Raw genomic sequence first — 26,098 nt, 5'->3', positions numbered from 1 at the left:
TCGGATCAAACCAAATATTTTTCTGACATGGCAGCACTCTGGGGAACAGCCGGTGTGTGATTGTTGGCTTCTCTGTAGTTTACATATTGTAAATCTAAGAAATCCAAGCATCTCCCTCTGTTAACACAGTGTGCAGTTATGTTGGGAGAGTTGTCCTGCAAATGTTTCCTTCTATTCGCGCGGGCCATTTTTCACACGCAACGAGATCCTTGTGTATTTGTGCAACAGTTCTCTTGTCTACATTCGGCAGCTGCAATCTTAAGTCAATGATTTTTTCTCTTCCTTTCCCCAGTTGATGAATTGAATAGGAAAATCCCTCTATGTTTATCCAGGGAGAATATCTCTCAGAGTGGCAAAAATGCAACAAATCCACAATGAAAAGTAAACCGAACCAATCTTTCCCTAATCTCTGCTTGAGAGTAAAATAAAAACTAGATTTTGAGTCTACGTCCTGAGTCAATCGCTCCCCGGATGACTAATGTGTTGCTGGGATAGAAGCTTTGCAATGTGCGATGAAATCTCGCAGGGCCTTTGTGGCTCTCACTTGCTGGACATCCCCATTGAGACAGTAAAGAATAGGTGGTCACAAGGTATGGGCACAATGAAACAGAACTCAGGGACTAGAACAATTGCTTAAGCTGTCAGAGGGTGACAGAAACTGTAATTAATGATATTTTCTATTTTCACGGAAGAGAATGAGCAGCTGACAGAAGCATTATTAATGAGAGCTGCCTTGTTGAAGGGAATAATGGCAGTTTATTAGAAGCAAGACAGATTTAACGGATCTCTCTCAAACAAAGGCTTTAGACACATTGAAAAATGGAGACAATCTGCCTTAAAGATCTAATGGGAGAAAATGTTCAATACAACAGAAATGTCTGTATTGTGATCATATTCTTTTCCCCCTCGAAACCATCTGTTAGGCACGTCAAGAATAAAAGAATTCATTTTTGTTTTTTTCCCTTGATTTTAAAAGAAGTCGCTTATAGCAAAGTCTAACAAAAGTATTTTATTTTTTACTATCGCTGCAATTAATCTACAGAAACAATAGCTTGACAGGTACATAGATGGATATTCTTAGTGTTAAATGCAAAACTATAGCTCAATGTCTAGTGAAACTGTCACCTATTAAATCAGAATTATGCTGTTAGAGTGGTTTCCACTCTATATCGAGGATTTCCAACATGATTTAGTATCAACAACTTTGTAAAAGTATACTGCAGAATTTATACATGTGACACAAAGGTATCGCACTTTTGGAAGATTTATTGCGTTCTACTGAATAACATTAGCTTTCTGTTTTTTTCTATTTAGACAGATGTTGTTTAATAGACTGACACAAGTAGGGCAATAGTTTCTATTCACCAATCCAACCAATCACTTTGAGAAAGCATGATGATCCCATTATTCCTCACAGTGTCTCGCGGATTTAGGCAAGATATAAGTATTTTTGAAGTAAAGCAGATAATGGCAATATTACCACGGGGTGAAAAAGATTTGTGTAACATATTCTGGCAGTGTTTCAACAGATACTCCACTGCTTCATTCATTTCACTGGACTGAAATATGGCTTCGATGTGATACTACAGGCATATTCCACTGAATAGACGTATTAGATGATTTCCAGAAATGAAATGATATCTCCCCCCCGAACCTATATTCAGTTCATGTAATTGATTCTCATCCAGCAAGTTTGACTGTATTATGTTTGTTTGAAAAGTTAAAAGAATTCGGCTAATTTCTCCCCAACCAGGCAATACTTAACCAGATTAGAGTGGCCACTTCAAGCTTTGTTGATGCATCCAAGTGAGGCAGGGCAGCCCAGCTGCAAAAGCTGATCAAAAGAGAGAGGGGGAATGTGATATTAGCATCAAGTGCTTCAGCGAGTGACTCAGACAAAAACATTGAAAAAAACATCATTATTAGACACTTCCTTTACCCATGTTTGGAAGTGAATATATCTGTTTGTCAAGCAGCTGTGTGCATCCATACATGGCATTGATTCGTACTTTAACCAGCATTATAAGGCAATTCCTCTTTTCCTTTTTGCAACCCCTTATTGGTAATATGCTAATGACATCCGCTGTGATTAGTGATTTTCTTCTAATCTTTATTCCACGGTGGCCTGAGCAATCACAGAGGTAGAGCTTCGAGATTTCGAGCAGTGAGCTTCTTCTGACTGCTCTTCCCGTCTGCCCCGACTTGATTTAATCTGAATAATAACTAAAAATTTGGATTCAAAGGCCACTGTGGTGCACCGATGCGCTTTTGCGGATTCAGGAAACACACTCAGAGGGAGACACTTTTTGGCTGTCTTAACCCAACCTGTTCTGATTAAAAGGTGTTTAAAAGAGGAAATCCTGATATATTGCTACAATAATGCTTAAAAGGCAATGTGTGGCATTTTAAAAAATCCTTTGGGAAACATTTATTGGACCATCTTTTCATCCTACAGCCCATGTGTCAAAGTATCCTTGGGCAAAATACTGAATGCCGAGCTGCCCAAGGAGTCCGTCAGACAGTGTGAATGTTAGATAAAAGGGCTTAGGTGCAGACAAAAGCGTTGCACTTTTAGTAGGATGCACTAGTTAATTTTACACCGAGCACTAAATAGGAAACAAAATTAAACACAGCCTGGTAAGACATGTAACCACTGTAAACTTTGGTTATTTAAACTCAGAGACATCTGTACAGAGACATCGTGAACGCAAGAAAAAACGTCCTGTGGGGATTGTGGGGGTACTCTAAATATTTCTGTGGTCTCACACTGTTTCAGGCGTTTCAAGCCTTGTCCATCAAGAACACAGAAAAAAGGATTATATGAATTTTCCAGTTAACTCACACCGTTAACCAAAGAGAAAGTCAGTTTAAACTCCAGCTAAGAACATTTAGGAAGACATCATTACAAAGTTCACCCCTTCCCCAAAGCCAAGTATTGAAATGAGGTCTGCCATTTATTCTAGTAATTGAAATACTTTCAGAAGTTTCTGTTGAAGTCTACCTGTAATAAAGTGTCTTTGAATGGAAAAGACTACAGGGTGCACTTACCAGTGCGCGTTTGCATTGAAATGCACTTGGAAGCCCTCCCTAATTGGCAGCCATCTCATTTGGCTTTGATATTGCACACCATCATCTGCATGAGCAGAACAGGCCATTGTCTGGGGGATGAAGTACAGGTGAGTAACAGGCTAATCGTCAAAGACAGCGCAGACAATGCTGGGTTCAACATGAAGCCATAAAGTAACTCCAAAGTAGTGTCAATTACAGCTTATATTCATAATAAACTGTTCATCCCGGCGATGTTTCGACTCAGCTCGGGATGAACTGTGTTATATAAAGTGGTAATGTGGGCAGTAAAATGTGACTTTAGACAGCGAGATCCAAGGACCTTCTAATTAAGAGCGCCATCTTCGAGACATCATGTGGAGTGATCTAATGGTGAGTGGCCATGCATGCTTTTACCTGGAGTGTGCTTTATCTACCAGTGCCTCGCAACGGGACCTTAGACCAACCCGTCTCCTGCTTTAGTGCTGAGGTATGAACTGCACGGGTCCTAGCAGCCATTCAAGGACCATTACAACCTGAGTGAAACGAATGGGCAAAGTGTTTATGCCATGTAGTACAAACAGCATCGCCAGTGTGAGCTATCATAGGTGTATCTCAGCTTTGGATACAGCCATGCTGCTCCAGAAGGTGTGGCGATAGAATTCACACCACCTGCAGGAGTGAAAAAGACCTCCTGCATCGTTTCGTGATAGGGTGAATTCATGCTATTACAGTCATGCAGGTTTCATCCTCTCTTTAGCAGTCAACTATAACCCATCTCAGAGACGCTAGGTGCTAATTACAAAAGGAAGAACTTGGAAAGAGAAAGCAAACAACGGAATCCAAGATAAAGGATTAAGACAGGTGCCTAATCTTCTGTTTTGGATGTTTTGGGCTTGACAGGCTCAGAGCTGCACATCCTCCTACTTGTAGGTTCATACATTTCACTCTGAACCTGTTGCTAAAAGCAGTGATTAATCATTTAACTTTCCCACAGTCATCCTCGGAGCTTCACAGTGTATGAAAAGCATTAAGAAAAGAGTCGCTGCTGGTGGGACGTGACAAAGCAACGGCCCACTGACTTAACTGAAATTAAATGGACAATTTAAAGCGAGCAGAAACAGAGGAGGAGACCGTGGATTGCTATTTTCATATTTTGATATAATTATTTTCAGTCCACTAGAGAATAAAAGCAGAGAAACCTAAATTAACTCCACGGTAAGCCCCTTTTCTATTCACCTTTAACCCCTTTATATTCCATGCTCTAAAATATCTCCGTAAACAGCTTTAAATAAGCACTGCTTTATTATTTTCTTTGCAAAGGTTTGTCAGACATTTGCACAACTATGTATTGGTGTGTCATAACTCTACTGAGGGTTGAAAAATGGATTTAGTTAAGTGCAGGAAGTATTATGTTTAGCTCAGGGCAAAGTGTTCTGTTGAGTTATAGCAGCCGATTACCCACAGCTCTGGTCCGAGGACTACATGGGGTATTTGTTTACACCAAAGGAAATGAAACTATTTCCATTTAACTGCCCTGATTATTGGCCTCCTTTGCTTCATTCCTCAATACATGTGAAATGTTTCCTACTGTTACAATGGGTATCTTTGCTCTGACCACAGCAAATAGAGGAAAAAAAAAAACCCCTCTGAGCGAGGAAATAAAAAAGGTGTGTATTACGTGAAGCATTGCGGACGAATCCTGTTTTCCATTATGTCTTCGTAACCGAATGAGTTTTTATGCAGAGGTGCTGATGCAATTAGCTGTTCCCCTCCTCACCGTGTGCCAGATCGTGCTTCGGTTTCAAAGAGTCAAAGAAACACTATCTTGCTCCAATTTCTGGAGACCTGTGCTTAATTTGGCCTCCTTTATCTAACAGAGTTTTTCTTTTTCAAACACCATGTGGTTTGATTTTGGTTGAATCCAAATAATGGACCACAATGGCGAGCAACCGGGGGCTAAGAGACTGATGTTTTAACTGTGATACGTCCACATTTTTCTCTCCCACTTTAACAAGTATATCCTTAAGAAACCCCACTGCTGCAGAGACCATTATCTATGTTTCATGAATAGAAAAATATCAATGCTGGAAGCAGAGAGAAAAATAGAAATGTGGCCCTTGGTTTTTGAAAAGAGCCGAGCATTAGGTTGAGCTTCTGCGACGTGCGTTGGAAACACATATTTTAGCCACGTTTATCTCCATTGCTTGACAAAAGTACTGACAAAAGCTCCATATCTTGATTTCCAAGTGCACATACAGTATTTCGGCATAATCCCTACCAGGAGTGAGTGCCGCGCAGAGAGATAGAGGGAAGGTTGTGGGCAGTGGAAAAAACGATGAGGTTGATCCCTCGTAAGCTGGCCCATGGCCTCAACCCTGCAGCATTTATCTGAGCAGCAATGGTAGTGAATCCATCACCAATCGCACAGATAAAAAGACACCCCTGCTGTCCCTGATTCTACTGCCCCCTTGAGGAAACAAAATGACAAAGGTAATAAATGCATCCAAATGCATCATTACACTCTGCGTTCAAGGTGGTTGTAGGTATCAGTCATTTTTACGAGGCTCTTGTAAAGCACACACTTCAGCTATAAGTGAAATGCTCTTCTCTGCTATTTTGCAACACAGATTATGTGACACGAGTAAAAAGGCAGGCACAGTTTATTCAAAGAAAACAGACCCTGTGCCTTTAATTTTACACACACAGTGAAGTAAAGACAGAAAAAGTGTAAGAAATACACCCCCGAAATCGGTGTTTCGTTTTTTATTGCTGTGGCCATTGTCTTACAGCTTCGGAACAAATCTGCGGAGCAAATCTACAATCTACTGTCTCCTCAATATTAAATTGTTACCCACCAATTACGCGAAGCACAGATGCTTCATCCAATCGGCAGCTGGTGTGCTGTATATTTCCGTTAATATTTCACATTAGCCTGTAGCGCTACATAATACCAGATGATTGCTTGTCTGTTATGGTATACGATGAGAAGTGTTCGGGGCTGCTAATGTGAGACGTCTCTGTTTACCACTTTGATGGATGGCCTCCCTGATAGGACCTGAGTTACGTTCAGGGGTGTCACAGGAAAAAGATGACAGATGGGCCCAGCTGTTTAAGATATCGACACTTTGACCAGACCATGAAGACATTAATCACAGCATGACTAAGCAGCACGGTGGGAGAACGGGTGACTTCTCTTATTAAGACACAAGTCGTGATGGTGGGAAAACCCTGCGTAACACACCGTTCAGTGATCAGAAGTATTATGGCGAAGACAATGCAGAAGCGACCCAAGGAACTTGTAACATGATTAACCGTCACCAGAGATTAGGGGCCAGTAATAAAGATAAACGGGGGGCTGTTGATGCTGTAATATGATATCAAGGGATGGCAGCTATCCAAGAAGTCAGTGTCACAATGAAAAACAGGGCACTAATGGCTCTTTGGGATCTGAAGACTCACTCGCACCACGTTGTCTCGTTGATAAAACACAACTGGTACTAGTCTCGCCGGAAAACATGCTGCCATGTTATTTCTATATTGTGCCTCTCGATTAAATATTTATCCACCTTGAGAGCATCACCTTGTAGTTTAGTTCAAAGACATTTATCCCTGCTACGGTGATTTCTATGATGATCCTCTTTGATACTGACAATTATTTGAGACGATAGTTTCTGTGTTGATATGTTTCTTATACATGTGATAATTACAAGACAGTGATTGGCTGTGTTTTAGCTAAATATTAAGATGCACAAGTCATATTTAAAGTTTATTTAAACTTAAAAATATTTTGGGATTATTTTACTGCAGATTGATTACAGTGCAAAACTTTTCTTCTCCTGTCGTAATTGATGTTAATTTCAATGCCTCACAACCTGCACAAAAAAGTGACAGAAAAGACAACAGAAGTCTGGCTGACAAATTAGACTTGAAATCGTTCATTAACATAATGTCTAGAAGTTCATTAATAACGCCGTTTTAAATTATTCATGGTCTTGTTTCACTAGATACAGCATGTTTCCTCCTGCTGAGCTCCACATCTCAATTGGCTAAAAATGGTATAAAAAAAAAAGAGAAGTGAGAGAACGAGGGGATGAAAATAAAGGAAAAAAATGAGAGAGAGAGAGATCACAATGCACACAAAGACGACGGGTCATTATTTCAGCACTGCGGGGAAGACAGTTAGACACTACTTTGTTCTGTTCAATTTGACTCTGTGCGACACAACATGCAACCACAAGCGTAAACCAGCATATACCTTATTTTAAAAAACAAACAAACAACTATGCATGTCATAAGTATGACTGTTTGACTACCCACGGAGCTGTGTATTTGCTGCACAGCTTGGTATACTATGGATATCCCACTGTTGTGATCAAATAGTTACTTGGCTAGCATTCGTGAAACTATGGTTTCACACCAGCTGTACCGCCGTTTCAGACATTACAAACTTTGAAGCAGCTCCTAGCTGTTTGTGCTAGCCTACTTTGCCTTTCACCTTTTTTCTCACAGTGCTTTCTACATGAAATGAACATCCTCACTGGTGCACGTTTCACTTACCCAGTAAAGCACAACCCCCCCCCAAAGTGATCAGTTTGCTCGGATCTTACAAATGCTTCATTCTATAGAAAAGCACTTTGATGCTACAGAACCCAGTGTCATCAAGGACGGCACTAACATAGTAAACAGCAAGAAACACAATGTTTCTTTCCTCTTCCTGAACTGGAATAAAAGGGGATCTCATTTTTCTTACCATAAATATTATCTCTGGTAAGTAATTTTGTGACTACAATTTGATCAGACATGCTTAATATTCTATTGAAATGCCACAGGCTTTGGCAAGCGCCCACTCAACATACCTGTGCAAAGGAAAGCCATCTTATATTTGAAATGCTGAATAGTGATGAATGAATGGAAAACATATCTGCATGATTTTTCTCTCAAACATAGTTTCATACCGGGTGCTTAGCAACATTGCAGCTGAGCAGATAAAGGAGGAGGCGAGAGAAATCCTCGCTGACAGCTGCTTTCTCCAAGCTTCTCCATGTTGTAAAGATGTACCCTCAGAACTGTATTGAAACAACTGACCCCATTGTTCCCAGTGTAATTAAAGAGACCACAGCTGAAAACGCTGGGCCACATGGCCAAAAGGGGCTTTCCACACTTTTTCAGCATGCTGTCCACTGTAACGTTATGAAGAGCGACGAACAAAAGCTTCTTAAAATCAAAGACTCCGTAACATTTTAATTTATGCATATATGACCTTTTGTGTTGATTTCAAATTCTGCTGCATAAAGAAAAAGAGGTCCATCTTTCACGTTGAAACAATGTCTCAATAAATTTGCACTTGGGACACTAGGCAATTGAAAATGGCCCATTTTTTCTAATCATAAGCACTGCATGAGACTACTTGGTTTTTGTGTTTAGATTTGGTTTTAAAAATGCTAAAGCAGATTACTTGTATTTTTCTCTTTTGTCAAGCTTAGGGAAATTTGGAAATTTGAATAAACAGTGAGCAACTCTTGCAACATACAAATTTGTGCTGCCATAAAGGCTCATTTTCAATTAAACTTCCAATCTCATTTATCATCGTGAAGGCATTTCTCCCTGATTTAACTGATAAATCTCAACAACTGTAACACAGCTGTGTTATGGTGCTGCACAAAATTTCAGTGCCTGCAATCACGTTCCACTCACTCGTCCATGAGCCTCTGTCTGCAGCAGCTGTAAATCGAGTAATTTCACAGTAGCATGAAAAGTTGAAGACAAGCTTAGCAACAATGTCAAGCGAGACACGGAATCACATTCATCTGCCGCTGTGACTATTTGATACATATCTGCTTATGCTTTGAAAACAGACACTATATTCCTTCTACAACCTGAAATACAGAATGTCCTCATTCTGTTAGCCAGATAATGACCCGTCCGACTTCAAAACAGTCTGTTCTAATTAAAGTCCTGGTCCAAAGCGACGCTACATTCCAGGGGCAGCAATCTGATGGAGCGCATGGATTCACATGAACCAGGCACCATCACAGCAGTCTTTGATCTCCAAGGGATTCATTGGATGTCAATCATTCAGCTAAGCTGGTTTTGATTTTTGGTGCACATTTGTTTTTGCAAATTGCGAATGTTTTGTTATTTCCACTAAAGACAAACAGTATGGCATAAATTAGAACGATACAAATTGTGCATGTGTTTATTTGGAAAATTTAAATGAAACACTGAATATTTTGGCTTCACCAGTGGGAAGAATGGTTTATTGCAAAAAGTCACTGATGAGATGATTCACATTGTTTCTGTTCCCATAAGCTTATAATAGTCTTTATTGGAGCTTTTATTGTTCTAGGGCCATGCATGAGGCACCTAATACAAATAACAAGTCTATAATCCAATAGACATGTAATACATATTGTGAACAATACAAAGACAAATACGAGTTGGAGTGACAGCACTGTACGTCCTTCCAGCTGTGGCCTAGCTGCAGCTACTGTTAGCATCTATTAGTCGTGTTTCTGGAGCAGGAATGTAGCATCAAAAAGAGGCACTGCACACTTGTCTCTCACATACTGCAGTGGATTTGTCCTCCTGCTACTTTCAGTTTGAACTGACTTTTTACACTATTTGCAGGTCACAGTGGTTTGTTCACTGCCTTCAGTGCCTTCAGTTTGTTCAGTGCCTTCAGTTATCATTGGCTGTTTCTCTCAAAGTGTGATTGACAGACAAAATAACACATGGGGCATCTTCAAGAAAACAGCAATAGCTTGCGTTACTGTTTTGACTCCAAAGAAGTATGCTAGCATCGGACTGTTTGAAAGACGTATCACAATTTAGCGACTGTTTTTTTTAACACTGTCGAAAAGAAGTTGACAGGTTTTTAGGATTCAGTTAAGGTTCTGCAAAGAAAGACATTAAAGCACAGAAAGTACAAACAACAGATCTACATACCAAAAGCCCAAAGCACATTTGCCAAAATGTTTGGGCTTGGTTTTTGTTTGGGAATGTTTCACATGCCATTTTGCACATTATAAGAAGATTTGATGGAGGATTTGGTCATGAGTGAAAAGGTAATTGCACCATTTTTGGTATGGATCTGACTTCAAGACCACCGCAGACATGGCAGTTTAATTTCAGAATGTTCCAAATTACATTTTGCACATTAAAAGAAAATATGATGGAGAGTTTGGTCATGAGTGAAAACAGGTGCATAGTTTCTTGGATTTGGCTTCACCTCCGATGTGGGAGTTTAAGAAAACTTTACGCTTGGGATTTTAACCGCCATGGTAGTTTCAAGAGTATAATTGCAAAATCTGATAGCATTTTGCCAACATGATGCTTCTGCAATATAATAAAACGGTGATCAGTCTGACTTGAAATTTGGCACAACTCATCCATGTGCTTTCCCAGGAAGGATAAAAGCAGCAATCAGCTGAGCAGGTGTGCGCTGATAAATATCTGGACCAGATGCAGTTTTCTAAATTTGTCCTGTTTAAATAAAATAATGAATTTAGAGGGCTGTGCTGTTTTGGTAGATGTATGTACTTTGGTTATTAAACTTGAGTTCATCTGCTGCTTTCGAACAAGTAAGGTGGTGCTGCTTAAAACCCATTATTGTCGCCCTGTATCTGCAGACACAGTGGTAAAATGTTCTTTTTAAAGGCGGTTGCATACTCGAGCCCGTCATCTTTCACTTCAAGGCAAGGCTATGAAAACAGCTTCATAAATGAGCAGTTAAGGTTCTTAACAGCTTTACAGCACACGTTAAGATGTTTGCCACATAATTACATACTGCGGTGATTTGAAAATAGTACACAGCGAAATTATAATTTTTATCGCCTGTCCCCTCCATTCCTCAGAGGGTTTGTCATTCCGTTAAAAGAAATGATACCAAATCCCTCCAGAAGAAAAACAACCGACTGTGAACCATTATCAGACAAAAGAATTGCTTTGACCAGTGCATGAAACGCCACAAGTTTAGTTCTCCTGTCTCCTGCACACACAGACGTGCTCCTATGCAAACACCAGTTTGAAAACTAAAATCTATATATTCCATAAATTAATGGAATATATAGAGATGAATGCTTCTGAAATTCTAATGACCATTAAGAGTCCAAGAGGTGCTACTATTTTCTTTTGGGAGGTTTGAATCCCTGAAGCATAAAAAATGAACATAACTGCTTAAATGTGTTTTGTTGATTTTCAATGAATCAACCAGCTGTGCCTCTGTGCCCAACTCACCACCCAGATGCCAGAAACTGTTACGAGGTGGACAATACTTCACTGTTCTGTGATTAGCCGATACATCAAAGTTTATAACCTACCACATCAATTTTACTTGGGTAGATAAAAAAAAAAGGAAACTGACAAAAGCACATAGTTGCCACGCATTTATCACATCTATTATTAATCAGCTACATTTTCATGTTCACTTATCTTTAGTGGAACATTTTAGTTTCCCAAACCATATATTTCCCATTCTGTTATAATCAAACCATCCTGTTTAATCATAACTTACTTTAAGTTGGTGTTTTTTCGTTGTTGTGTTTCTTGGATGTGGACAGAATGCATGGTGGGCCTATGATGTTTGTATTCACCTCCAGCACCGGTTAGGACGCAAATCATACCCATCACATTATGGAAAAGTGCTCTGAGCTAGTTTTGATCTTTCGAAACCAAATGCAGCATATCAGCACATCTCACAGTGGAGGGCCAATGATTTGGGCTTGTTTTGCACCCACAGGAGCTGCGTACTTTGCAGTCATTGATTTAACAGTCAACCATGAACTCCTCTACACCAAAAGATTCTAGAGTCACTGCGAGGCCATCTGTCCGGCAGCTAAAGCTCGGCCCGATTCGGGTCATGCAGCTGGACAGTGACCCCAAGCACAGCAGCAAATCTGCAACAGAATAGCTGAAAATAAAGGAATCAAGCAGTTGTAATTCCCCAAAGTCAAACTTTAAATCGGACAGGATGTTGTTTTATTAACTGCATAATCACCAACGTACCTATAGTTACGCTTTAAGCCAAGCAATTTTGGACCCCGAACTAACCATCCAGTGATCTTCCAAAACCACGATGTGAACAGAATTTAACAATTGTGATTATTTCACAAGTTAAACCCTTCACTATCATCACACCTGTCCATGCGTTTTCATTTATTGTACTCCTCATAAAAAGTTGTATTAAATGTTTGTGTCAAATTTTGCAGGTATTTGAATCAGCCGGAGATCAAATTTGAAGATGTGCCAGCAAGTGTGAAAAAAAATGTTTCTTCCAGCGTTGCTTCACTTTGGAAAAGTCAGTTTCAGCCACCTGACAACCTAAAGTACATTTCTGTACAACAGCACACAGACAGGCTCTTATATGTGTGTGAAACAGACAGATATGTCTTAATATTAACACTAAGGAAGCCACCTTTACAATATGGACTCCCACGTGCTAATGAGATCACTTCCTCCTGCCCAAACTCCAAATTATCACCGTGTCACTGCAATTGATTTGAAATAATGTTATCCATAATGTTACAGCAAGGATTGATAATTTCAGCAGGTAATAGACCACTGCTACAACAACCCACACATTTCATTATTTTTAATTAGACCCACCTTTTTAGTCCATTAGCACCAGCTGCTACACCAGTGCGTTCAACTTGTGAACCTCTTTGCTGCTGATTAACATTACCATCCTCAGACTAAAGGCCATCTTGTTTTTCAGCATTTTCCAATTCAGGAATAATAGAGAGATTTCAGCCTTTCTCCCCTTCACAGCATACTAGATGGGCTGCCAGTACACCAAGGGACTAATAGAGACACAATTCTGGGCAATTTGCGGTACCCCCTTACCTGAATCTTCGCAACAGGAAACAAAACTATAACTCCCAAGCAACTCCTAAACAGAGAACATTCATTGTCAACACAGTTGGGCTATGAGTCAACCAGGGACTATTTGCTGTAGGCCAGCTCTTGCCATCCAATAAGTAAGCATCGATAGCAAAATCACCTCTGCATTAAACAGTGCAAGGGGATCTGGTGATGTTTTTTTATTTATTTATTTTTTCCCACACGGTGAGAAAGTTGCTGAAAGGCTGTAAGAACAGAGTGTACTTTCAGCTAAAGAAAAAAGATGGGACGTACAGACAATTGTTGTGAAAATTATGATAGTTTGTGATATAATCACAAAAAAGGAATGGTTCCTTTCAAGCTTTGGACACAAAATCCCACATTTAGGAAATATTTTTGAGTCCAAAGCATGTACTTTTGAAGTGAAAGCAGGTAGCTGTCACCATAGCAACCAGAAAAGCATAATTTTTAACAGACTGGCAAGCTCTGTATTTTATTCCAAACCATATTTTTTTCTAAACTAAACCAAGTAGCTGTTGATGGCGAAACCAAGCCAAGCAACATCATAGAAATACAAAAATCATGTAAACGATGAGTATAAAATATTTGATGTGCATGAATAGGGCTCGGGTCTGATGCCTAGCTCCCCCGCCATCGCTCCAGCCTCAAAAAACTTTTTCCTCTCTCTCTTGTCAAAACATATTAAAGCAAACTGATGGAAAGTTGTGTTCAGGGACATGAAATTCTGTTGGGAATTTTATGCCCAGCAACACAAATCAATAGATTAAAGGTTGAGACTATTTCACAAACTACCCCGCGGCGGGGTTACATACACAGTGGTAGCCTGGCCATCAACAGTTACTGATTCCCAAAACATTACAATGATTAGGCAGAAGAGCAAAATGCAACTACACAAAAAACTGTAACATGCCAAGAGACCTGTGCTATGAAGCAGGGTTTAGGCTTAGTGGGGTAACTTTAGGGTTAACATCCTATCCTGCTGTGGCGCAGGTTATGTTCGTGAATAGTGATCGACTGAAACAGGTATGACTCAACAGTTCTTTGGAAAACTGGAAGACTTCTTGGGCCGCAGTGTGCAGATAGGTGACGATTTTAAATAGTGATTAAATTCTTTATCTTTCCCTGATAACATTCATTGATTTTTTTAATCATTTTTGTCCTTGGCTGACAGCATGTTTATTGTTCTATAACCATTAATATGTGACTGTAAAAACAGGGCACCATCAGGCCTTAATATCAATAGACTCTCTTACCCACGTCTAAACATCAATTTAACCTCCCAAGACCCGAACTCTTCCACGGCATTTTTAATTTCTCTTTCATATTTGGGCTGATTGGGACCTGATGAATGTAAAAACAAAGAATTACCGGATTTTTTTTTTTTAACCTAATTTTTGTTTCTAAGAAAAATAATAGCCACATATGACAATATTAGTTTAAAATTTTGATACAACAGTAGCAGCATAATGTCCTCGTAAGTGCATATCAGGCCCTTGTAGAGCAAAATTGAGTATTTTGGTCTAAATAACCCAAAATGTGATGTCCACATATGTGGACGCAGGTCCTAGGAGGTTAATGGAATAACAGTATAATCCATCATATTCTTTTGTGTCTTAATGATAAACCTCTAATACTAATACTATCCTAGTTTTAAAAGGTTAACACTTTATTAATATACTAGGCCTTTTCTGGTCTCATTGACCAAAACACTTAAATTGCACACACATGGAGTACACAAACTCACACCGCTCCTTTGGCTTCAGCAGCAAATTAGCTTTAGGCCTTTACTATGTGTTTAACGTCTTCATATTTCTATAATTTTATAGTTTTGTCTTAGTAAAATCAGTTGGTCAGCTGCCACTGTACTAATCAGCATTTCCAGTTAGGCACATGAATGCACATTTAGGTAGTTTTTATATATGTTTTATTTATCAAAAAAATAAAACAGCCCTCCAAAAAAATAAATAAGTTAAAAACCCTGAATTTTACGGATTATATGTCATCTACTGGACAGCATCTTTAGTTCGTTTTTTGTTTTGTTTTTTTTGTTTTTGTTTTTTACAACATTTCATAAGCTGACAAATTATCCTGGTTATGGCACCGCATTTTCCCCTCACATCCGTACTTCTTGTGTTTCAAAGAAAACAGACATACATTTCTGGTTTTAGTCTAAACAAACCGATTCAAGAAGAATGTAAGCATTCATTGTCAAAAGTGGCATCTGTTTGCTGTACGTAGGCTGCAAAACCCAATAGTGTGACTGCTGCTCTATGTCCGGGTGAGGTCAGCGGAACAATCAGCTTCACCTCGGGGAACGGCCTGTCATCACCTGTGTAGTTTCTGCAGCACTAAGAAGCAATGATGTTTTAACAGCAACTGCAGTGGGACGTATGGATCTGGCAGACAGCAGGTCACTGTGACTCTAAGGGAGGTGACGGACCGATTTCTGCGGTGCTGGATGGAGTATTTCCCCAAAACAAAAGCCACCACTGCTTATGTTGGAATGAGTCTTGTGGTAGCAGCGTGTAATATCCTCAAGTTGTCTCTTTTTTAAGGCTTCCTCTGTTATATTGTTTATTGCATTATTTCCAAGACAGTGATGGCATTAATTTGCTTTTCTACTTGGCCCTGTGAAGTTAAGCAGTTTAATTTCTTTCCATTTTTAGGTCCGACCCTTCTTTCATCTTTGGAAAGCCCCCCAGGGAGATGTGTCTCTGCTACTGACCTCTCTCCTGTCTTGAACATGAAAAATCTTTCTGCATACAGGCCTGATTATGCAAACACTGAGTCCGTTCCTCAAATGGGAGATGACTTGAACCTGCATAATTTCCTGAATATGTATTTTTTTTTTTTTTGGTTGGATGATGAATAGGGAAACATGTTGTTGCTCATACCTGCCCAACTGTAGCTCATCCTTCTTCCTGTTACCTTGGGCCTAATTTAATAACCAAAAACTCACTCAGCCAACTGTGATCCTACTGTGCACCCTGATGGCAGAAATATGTGTAAACACCTGCACTAATTACCTTCTCAGGCAGATTATTTATGAAATGCATTAAAGCATGTGTAAAACGATTCATTGGTCAGAATTCGGAGCAATTTTTCACTCGACCATCCAAATATCTTCCAGCCCAAGGGAGGCAGAGCACGTTTCCAATGAAACTAAACGGCATTATCGCTTCGTGACTGTTTATTTTCAGGATTGTTTGCGCTGTGGAGACTAAACACGATTATCAAATAGACAAAGATGAGGATTGCTGTGTGCTTTAAATCAGACCACACTGATTGTTTATGTTAGATGCAATCTCCTTAATGTGTTTATCATCCTGTGGACATTGGAGGCTTTTTCTTTTATGAATTTGACTAAATTCAGTTCAGACAATACCTATTTCTTAGGATCTGTATCTCTCGTTAATAACCTTCGCCTAGATATGCTTCTTAAATATTTTCTTTCATGAAGTTTGTCAGACTGTATTGACTGCACTGCAGGTGCTGGGTAGAGGACAAAATTAGCACGGCACTCAGCCTTGAGTGTTCAGGAGGACTAATTGAGCCAAAACTTCTCCGAGATAGACATCTCTGATTACATTACATCAGTGAAATATTCTTGTCTCACAAGTGTGCTGATACTGCAACGACAATGAACGAGACAAACTTCCATAATGATTAACAGTGGGTAATGATTTTACATATCTACTAATTTTCCATGTTTGGTTATCTTGTACCAGAAGTTACTGGGAGGCAGCCAAATTGATCGCGAAAATTTGTATTAATTTTCAAGCGTAATGATGAATGAATCAAATTTGAAGAGTCTAGTCAAATCCATTACTATCTCATCAGTGAAAATGACAACAGATAATAGATTTCCAGACCCCGCCGTTCAATTGGTGAATCATTTAATATAGTTTATACAGTTTAATTAGATCCACTGATAGCCTTTCAACAGACACAGAACGGTAGCAAAATCTCGCATCACGCCCAGCTAAAAATGTAAAATCTCAAACGAGCGCTTCACTTAAGCTACTGAAGGTTTTGCTTTACTAGAAAACGTTTAAAGACATTTAATGACAAACAGACAAACCTCAGCACAGCTTCCTAAAAGGAAGGAGATTTAGCCACAATCTAAGCCTCTGACTGCGAAGATGGTGGCGAGACTCAAGTTTGATGCCACTGTGCGAGAAACACTTTTTATTTCTTCAATGAGATGAAAAGAGCTGGTTATCTCAAGCCGATCTACGGGAATGAGATCAGATCGATTCACATACTTTTTCTGGTGCATGATATCAGCACACTTCCAATCAGTTTATGATAGGCTACTACTGTTTGCCATGTGCACCAACCCACTGCCGTGCATCCCTAAATGCTGGAGCCACACTGCTAAGAACTGCTGAGCATTCAAAACAAATAAACAGCAGCCGGCAGTTTCGGTTAATGACAGCACGCTTTAGCAAACCTTGTGAGCAGAGTCGCGTTGAGTTGTTTTTTTTCTAAATTGTGCTTTATTTTTTTTACATTTGAATATCAGGGCTGATTGAACAATAAACTGATGTTTCGCTCAACTGATAAAATCAGAAAACTGCAAAATCAAAAAGTCCTGTGACAACTGAGCCGCTCTGATGTGTGCCAAATATATTTAAATTGCTCTACTTCTTTTAATGCTGGTCTACTTTATGCTAAGACCTCGGTGCTGTGTGTAGGGGGGGGGGGGAAGGGGGGATTTTAAAGTATTGGGTCAGCCTTGGTTGTGGTAGATACTCTGGTAGAGTGCTAATGGACTGTGATCGGGATTGGGGGCAAAAGTTGGGCTGGGAAATCCCTAAAATCAATTTTATACTCAAGGGCAAGCCAAAAATGTATGCAGCACCCAATTATTTAATATCTGAATGTTGTAGAATCTTAAAGTCCCATTTCCTGCTAAGGGCAGCAGTTACTGTACTGCAAATCATGAAAATGTGTTTGCCTTGACTTTGCATTTATTAGCTGGGTTTATTCGTGCTCTAGCAGGTGACAGCTAGTCGGATGTGACAGAGTGCAATATTATCCCTCAGACACAATCTCCGCAATTTCAGACAGCTACATCATGAGAGGATGATGTCTTTGAATTATTGATGCATTGTCAAGGTTGAGTGCATCATGCTTTTTAAGGGACTGCGAATACAAGGAAAGGGCTTTTTTAAAGAAAAGGAATACTTCAAAGTCTAACATCCCACAATTAGAGAGATATTAGTACACTAGAACTATATAATGATTACCCCATCTGAGCACAGCGAGGCTAAGAGATGTAGCTTTTGATGACCGCAGAGAGCCGAAGAAGGCGACTTCTGACGGATCCTTCTATCTTCGCCTTGCAGTTGTAGCATTTGATTCATGAACGCTGTGGCTCATGCACAGGAGAAGTGTTATAATTAACTATGAGGGATAAATGCATCACACGGCGATTATCCTAATTACTTGAGATATTCTGGAAGTTCACTATAGCATCAGAGCTCTTCTCTGTGTATTTGTTTCATATGGGTCCCTTGGAGACACTAAAACACAACCGCTGTTTTATTTAAATGCAGAGCACCTGAAGTTGAAGTAATTTATTGCATCCACAACTTCATTTACAAGAGGAAAACATCAGTTTCTGCTTGCACAGTTTAAAGAGTTGTGTCACTTAGTGGAGACTCTATTTATTTAAAAATCTATCTAATTGCTCTCACACAATTCGCCCTGTATTTTTAGCGCTTGTAACCCAATCGTCACTCCCTGTTCACCTGGCCCGTAGACGAGCCTGCAGGCAAGAAGTCATTTGAAATGTGATTTAAAAATCTGTGAACTTATCCTTCAAAGTGACTCTTTATATTGAACTCACAACAACTCAAAGTTGCGAGCATAATGTGTCTGTGTTGTCAGCCATATTAACAAAGTGAACACACCATTAAACAATGTCATTAACCACCGACTCATGCTAATGTCTTCGTTTAACTATCAATGACGCTTAGCTTACTGGTCGGAAAGGGAAATCTGTTTTCTGGATTATTAGTCCAAAATAGAAATTCAGTGAGCACTTCGAATGTTGTTGTGGTGCTTGAGAGGGTGGGGCACTGCAGTTAAATTGAATTGAAATAATTCAAATGGCAAGGATGGGCAGTGTAGGACTACTTGTGATTGTGTTTATTGATGTATTTGTGAGTGGTTAGCACGGAGTCAATGAATTGGGTGTTGCTTTTATACTATGTTCTTTGCAATATCCCATTTAGCATGCCCATCTAAATGCTAATAAGAAAAAGGCTGTTTTGGAATTGCTCAGTATAACTGATGTGGTAATTCACTGATTGCTAACTAACTGTAACTTTGTGGCAAGTTAAACTTAACATGACACCTGTAACGCTTTGTTTTTATGAAGATACTTTTGCAGCAACTATCATCGCTGTATTTTGAGGCATATATCAGACCAAAACCTTGTCATTCATCTCTTTTGAAGCTTCTCCACACTTCTTTCTCACCACATCGCTCAGATACCTCCCCACAGAGGCGACAGGATGCTCAACAAATATGACCCTGAAAACAACCAAAGAATATTTTTAACACGTTTTTGTTGGCACTGTAGTGACACATGTCATTATGACCTCAGGTCACGCTGTTCTTGCGCGTTCTTGACTCTACCCAGGTGAAGGATCAAAATCATAATGCTTAGTCGGAGGCCTTAAATCCTTCAGCTAGTTTAAAAAACATTGTTGTCGGCTCCTGTGACTTTAGTTTCTTTGTGACATTCTCATTCAGTGGCTATATTAATCAGCCTCAGCCCGTAGGCCCAAACAGATGGCTTTGATAACTCGCTTAAAGCGGTCCAAAACTCTGCAGATAGCGCTACAGTAAACTAAACATCCATCTTTGCAAACAGAGTCATTATACTCACGGCTTGGGGGAAAGATTCCCTGTCACACAGCCTAACCCTCTTCTCTCAAGGATTTGGATCCTTGTCAGCTGTATTTCTTAAACTAGTCAAGTGACACTAATGTTAAGTGAGCGTTACTGGCTCCAGCCACCTTGAATATACAGACATTTAACCCGACTTTTTTTGTCATCTGTTCAAAGTGACATTAAAGCAAACTTTCAAAATCTGTTTCATTTATTCATTTATATTTTAAATTGTTTATTTCCTTTAAAGCGTCGCCTATCGGACTTGAATAACGACGCAGTGCTTTTTACGCCTCTGTCAGCCTGCATTTATTTTAGCACGTTTGCTCAAGGTAAGAGGAAATACAATCACTGCATGGCACAAACTTTTTTTTCTTTTCCTTTAGTCACAGCCTGTTTTATCTTGAAGAATTAGAGTAAAAATAGATACACAAAGTGAGCTCCTAATTAATTTAGGGCCTTTTTGGCTGTGTACGCCTCGTTCGTTGGGTTTCCACTGATGACTTTAAAGTACAGTCAGTTTAATTTAATGCTTTGCTCATCCATTTCATAAGAACAATTACACATCTATAGCACTTTTGATAGATAGCCATCTCATTTCAAGGTGACTCGAGTATTTGAGAAGTAATACTGTATTTAATGTAGCTTCACAAATGACACTTCCAAATTGCTAAAATGTATGCAGTGGCTTAAGACAGCCGGCAGTCCTTAGTCACCGTGAAGTATGTCTTAAATTTAGCTGGTCCTGTATTCAAGGATAAAATTATTTTGGCATTTAGAAGCGAGTGGTTCTGCTCAGAGTTTTGAAGCATGTTTATTGTTATTTTTGTGTATTTTGAGAATGTGGGTAATGACTCAGCAGCCTGGAGCCCAGCTACAGTCAGTGCTGATTAAGCTTAGATTACTTCGTCGTACGGACACACTTGAATGTTTCCATCTGTATGTCTAAGATTCACCGGAACATCTGCCTAAACTCTTTATATGTCATTGCCTTCTCTTGGCTAACATTCATTTTCTTTATTTAATAAAGTGCTGTTGTTTATCACACACTGATTCATTGTCATTCAAGTGCTATCCTGTGCAGCAGTCTTCACTCAAAACCCCCCAAATAAAGTCTGTGATTCATTTATTCATCTCATCTTTAATAACTCTTTTTTTTAGCTTGTTTCCTCTGTTTCCTGTAAAACACTCTTTATAAATAATTCTGGATGAACTTGAGTTGACCCTCTCGAAACACAGGTTTACAGTGTACTGTACAAAGAACACATTTCATCGTTACTCATTTCTCTTTGAAGAATCTGAATGTGAAACAAACAAAAATCACAATCAAAATGTAAAATCAGTATAACGCCGCCACCACTGAGCACCGGGGTCTTCAACAGACCCTAACTGTCACAGTGTGTTAAGCATATGCACACCAGACGCTTATGTGTCCCGTTACAGCAAATAGTCTAAAACACAGGAGAGCAAAATATAATTAGTGATTTTTCTTGTTTCTGAGGTTTTGCCAATATTTTGCAAAGTACTGCATTTTGTGAGTCTTGTCTGTGTTTGTTCATGACAAAAGATGCCATGTAATATTAAGTATAAAGAAATATAGTTGAGAAAGTGAGCATAACAAGAGAGGATGAGATGAAAGCATTGCTCTGATGCTTCAGCCACCCCCAAGTCCTCATTTAACTTCATCAGTCTGTCTGCTTTTCTTACTTTTTGGTAAAAGGCAGCTTACACAACACAGTCTTTATGCACCATCTTTGTTTGGTCAGACTCACATACACTCTTTTGAAAAGGAAAATGCACCTTTTTCAGTTTCAGGGTTTTTCAGGGTTTATAATCTTCAAACAACCTCAGTAGAACAACATATAACATGTTACACGGTGTCATTATTCTTTTAACAAAAGCCAAACCAAACTGAAGAAGCAGTGTGTGAAAAACTAAGCATAGCCCATGCTTCACCGGCACCTTTAGGACCAATAATAAATTTGCTGTATTACTTTATCAGTCTCTCACATCACTGTGGAGGAATTTTGGTCCGCTCTTCTTTACAGCCTTGCTCGAGCTCTCAGAAAGGACTGCTGCAGCATTTCAATCGGGTTGAGGTCTGCACTTTGAGCCACTGGAACACCTTGATTCTTTTCTTTTTCAGCCATTCTGTTGTAGATTTGCTGCTGTGCATGGGATTTATTGTCCCGTTGCATGACCCAATTTAGGCCAAGCTTTAGCTGTTGGACACATTTCACTCTAGAACACTTTGTTATACAGAGGAGTTCATGGTCGACTCTGACTGAAAGGGGCCCACGTTTTGCGGCTGCAAAACAAGCCTGAATCCTCATCCCCCCACCACCATGACTGACAGTTGGTTTGAAGTGTTTGCACTGATATGCTGGGTTTGGTTTTTGCCTAATACAGAGCTGTGCATTATATGGTCTCCACATTGGTCTGTTATGTCCAAAGGACATTGTTCCAGAGGTCTTGTAGTTTGTTCAGGTGCAACTTTTCAAGCCATAGCTATGCTGCCAGGTTCTTTTTGGAGAGAAGAGGCTTTCTCCTGGCACCTCTTCCAAACAAGCCATACTTTTTCAGTCTTTTTTATCTGTACTGCCATGAACTTAAACATTTAGGATGCTAACTGAGGCCTGCAGAGCCACAGTTGTAGCTCTTGGGGTTTTTTTGCAATTTGTCTGAGTATTGCATGAGCTGACCTTGGGATGAATTTGCTGTAATGCCTAATCCTGGGAAGATTGGCAACTGTCTTTAACATTTCTCACTTGTAAATAACCTTTTTTCACTTTCAGAACAGTGTAGTGAATTCCACATTTTACTAACAAACAAAAAATCCCAAGTCCGATCCCAGGAGGAGATGCAAATCCCTTTGTGGCTGCGTCAGGAAGGGAATCTGGAATAAAAAAACCTGCCAAACCAAACATGCATAGCAACCCACTGTGACGACCCGTAGTGAATAAGGGACCAGCCAAAGGTAGCAGTGGGACTGTAGAATAAGGAACTTAAGTTTTGTTTAAAAATGGCCTCATAACCCTTCATGGGTTGATGGGCAGCAACAATGGCTCCTCTAAGATCAATGCTGATGTCTTTCCTCCTTGGCTTTACATTAACACACAACTGAATGCTCTGGACCCGAAAACTCAAACCTTCTCCTCTTACAGAGGTGCTCACACTTGCTGATAATCAGTTCATCAAGTGCATTTAGCAGCACCTGGCTGCCTGTTTATCCTCTGAATTCCTTACGGGTGTAATGCTTTGTACATTGTGGCTTCGTTTTTGTTGAATAAATAACATCACGGTGTAAAATATAAATATCTCATGTTCTAGACCAGGTTATATCTTATTATATCCTGATATGTTAAAATGATCGAAATGAAAGAGTGTGTACTTTCTCGTTCACGTGACTCTATTGGTACACTATCAAATTCTCACAAAGACAGTAAAACATTTGCACCTCAGAAAAGTTCACAACCACAACCAACTTCAGAAAAAAAACAGCGTTACAGAATTACGAAAAGCACCGAAAAGATGTCTGACGTAAAAGATTTGGCTGTGCACCTTTAAAAGCAATTCCTTTTTCTCTGTTGATTGTGAGGAGCTATACACCCACATAATAAAACTGCACTTACACCCATATTTTAAAAGATTTTTACATGCGCAATTTGTTTTTCATGGCAAAAGCTGCAGCTATTAGGCCAGTATTCAAATGAGGCATTTGGCAACAAACCATATTTCTCTCACAAGACACTTGCGTTGTTTTTCCCCGACCTAGCTGTATACAACTATTACAAGTACAAATTGGACACAGCTTCATGGAATCCTGAAAACTGGGCAGAGAGTGACTGGTGGGCAGATGGGCAGTGGATAAAGTCTTTTATTTCCACCATTGAGCAGCTCCACACCTTGGATAATAGGAGCCAATTCAGTTCAGCCCATAAAAAGGTTTATCAGTTCCTGTCAGCATGCCCTGCAGGGGTGAGGCGACAAATAACAAGGTAGTGAAAAAGAAAAGTGGTAGGAGTCCAGCTCCCTAACCTGTTCCCCTGTGCCAATGGCCATCTGCATTTTCAAAAAACTCTCATTTCCGCTCATGACTCGAGATAGGAGACTGGAGAGTTAAAAGTCATGTTTGAGCAGCATTAGAAGGCGATACTGAGGTCACGTGATGTGAAGATGCTGCACTCCGTGCATCTTAGCAACGTCACAAAATGTCAAGCACTTTGTAGGCTGCCTGGCAAAAGAGGACTCGCTGTGAGCGTTACGTTTCACCGGATGGTCGATTTTAGAAAATGATTCAATTAAAATTAACATCGTATTTACTGATGTATACAAAAAATAAAGATACAGAGTTACAAGTTGTGTGTTTTAATCATTTGACTGAAAAACTGCTTTGGCAACAAGGTTAATGTTCTTTTGATATTTATATTGCTAAAATAAAATGAGCGTATTTAAAATGTTTAATGATTCGGTCAAAGAGGTACACACAGTCTTCTGCACTTCAGAATATTTATTTCTGGGAAATGATTCTATTCAAGTGCAGGACGATGAACAAACCGTGTCAAATTACAGCCCTCATCCTGATTTGACAAGCTTGTCAGATCTAAACTAAATTTCTGTCTCTACCTGTATATATATTTTTAAAGTGACCTCAAACCCAAATAAACCTGGAGGTTCTCTCCAAAAGCCAAAAATAAGGTTTCACTGTAACAGACTAGATTTAAGGAATTACTCAGTTTGAAAAGAAATGTTTTTTTCTGTCAAAATGTAGGCGACTTTCACATGATGCAAAACTTTGATGATGGAGAAGAAGAAATGAGACAAAGTTTGTTTTGTTTTTTTAAATTCTACATTGCATTTTATGTACAGCAAATAGTAATTATATATATATATATATATATATATATATATATATATAAATTGTATCTATCTGTATATATATATATATATATATATATATATATAAATATAAATTGTATCTATCTGTATATATATATATATATACACACATATATATGTGTGTGTGTGAGAGAGTATTATTTTTTCCCCCCTTTTGAGAAGTGTTGGGAGCACAGTCGTGAGAGCTCCTCCACTGCGTTTGCCTTATGCTTGCTGGAATAAATTGGTACCATATGGCACGATGACAGGATCACTCAATCTTCTGTGTACCTGAACACCACATTAATCATTTTTTGGGGGATATTCTTTCCCTTTCATCACACAGGAATTTCCAAATAGCCCCTGCCTTTATTTCTCTCACACATGTAGTGAATTTACATAAACAGAGTACACTCTGCCCTTGTTATAAGCCAGACTATTTGCCCAAGTTGGAGCAGGAGCAAAACAAAATGTTAAGGTTGGGTGTCAGGTGAGACTTTCTTCCTCCTAAACATCTTGACTTACTTTGATTGTGAAACGTTTAGAACGAGGCGCATTTTTTAAATAAATCTTTTCAGATAAACCATAAAATTATCCACATGTGTGTATGCAAATAAATCTCACACATCGCTTTTTTATACAAGTAAATAAATAATAAGTGAATTTTTAAAAGATTTCCACAGATGATCAAATGTTTGCACAGATTTTTTTTTTATCAAAGTAATAATCATAACTGTTACTTTAAATGTAATTATTTGCACCTACCTTTATTGAATTGCTATGATGAAATTCCACATGTATGAACATAAAGCTCCTTCCACTAATTCAGCCTAAGAGTTTATAGACAGAGAAAGGTGAAGTGAGTAAAAAAAGGGTGGAGTGGCCCAGAGGTGAGAGAGACGAGAGAGAGAAAAATGGAGAGAATGAAAGAGGGAGAAGTGGGACAAAAGAGAAAGAGTGGTCTTTATAGCAATGTCCGCTTGATGAATCAGACATGTCTTATTTGTTGGCTGCACTGCCAGGGAATTTGCATTGATTATTTTCCCCTCAACAGATACATTTAAATCAATGTGGCACAGCACAGCCAGAATAGTGTGAGAAAATGTGCTAGGCACACAGTGAAGCCCGGAGCTTTAACCTTGGTCAGACAGGAGGAGCCACAGCTCCCCCTTCATGCCAAACAGATGAGATCAGGACTGAAAGCAGGACAGCACCATCTCTGATCTCCCAGTGAAAAAACAATCCCCCTCCTTCCACCCGTAATAATATTTCTACGGGCCAATATGTCTTCATTACACTGCAATTTTTCATATGCAGATGTGCCAACTAGTGTTTTCCCCTAGTTTTACAAAAGGATATATTTTGCTTTACACGTCACAGTTTTGCTTTTGTTCTGCTTTTTTTCCTCTCA

At 39.3% G+C, this 26,098-nt stretch overlaps 1 long non-coding RNA gene across 1 annotated transcript; it reads right to left on the bottom strand.

Moving 5' to 3' along the window:
* Positions 1–1,764: 1,764 nt before the first annotated feature.
* LOC147313680 (uncharacterized) lies at positions 1,765–25,518 on the bottom strand. The gene is made up of 4 exons (XR_015124974.1): positions 25,453–25,518; positions 3,463–3,581; positions 3,049–3,158; positions 1,765–1,834 (listed from the first exon to the last, which is right to left on the bottom strand). It is a non-coding gene; the product is annotated as an uncharacterized LOC147313680 (long non-coding RNA).
* Between the last annotated feature and the right edge of the window lie 580 nt (positions 25,519–26,098).

Source organism: Aulonocara sp. 'chitande type north' Nkhata Bay, linkage group LG15, assembly GCF_057382095.1.
Source record: "Aulonocara sp. 'chitande type north' Nkhata Bay isolate Kocher_YH1m ecotype deep benthic linkage group LG15, A_spYH_male_GT1.1, whole genome shotgun sequence".
NCBI lineage: Eukaryota > Metazoa > Chordata > Actinopteri > Cichliformes > Cichlidae > Aulonocara > Aulonocara sp. 'chitande type north' Nkhata Bay.
The sequence above is the reverse complement of the archived record's forward strand: the minus strand, read 5'-3'. Positions and strand labels throughout refer to the sequence as shown.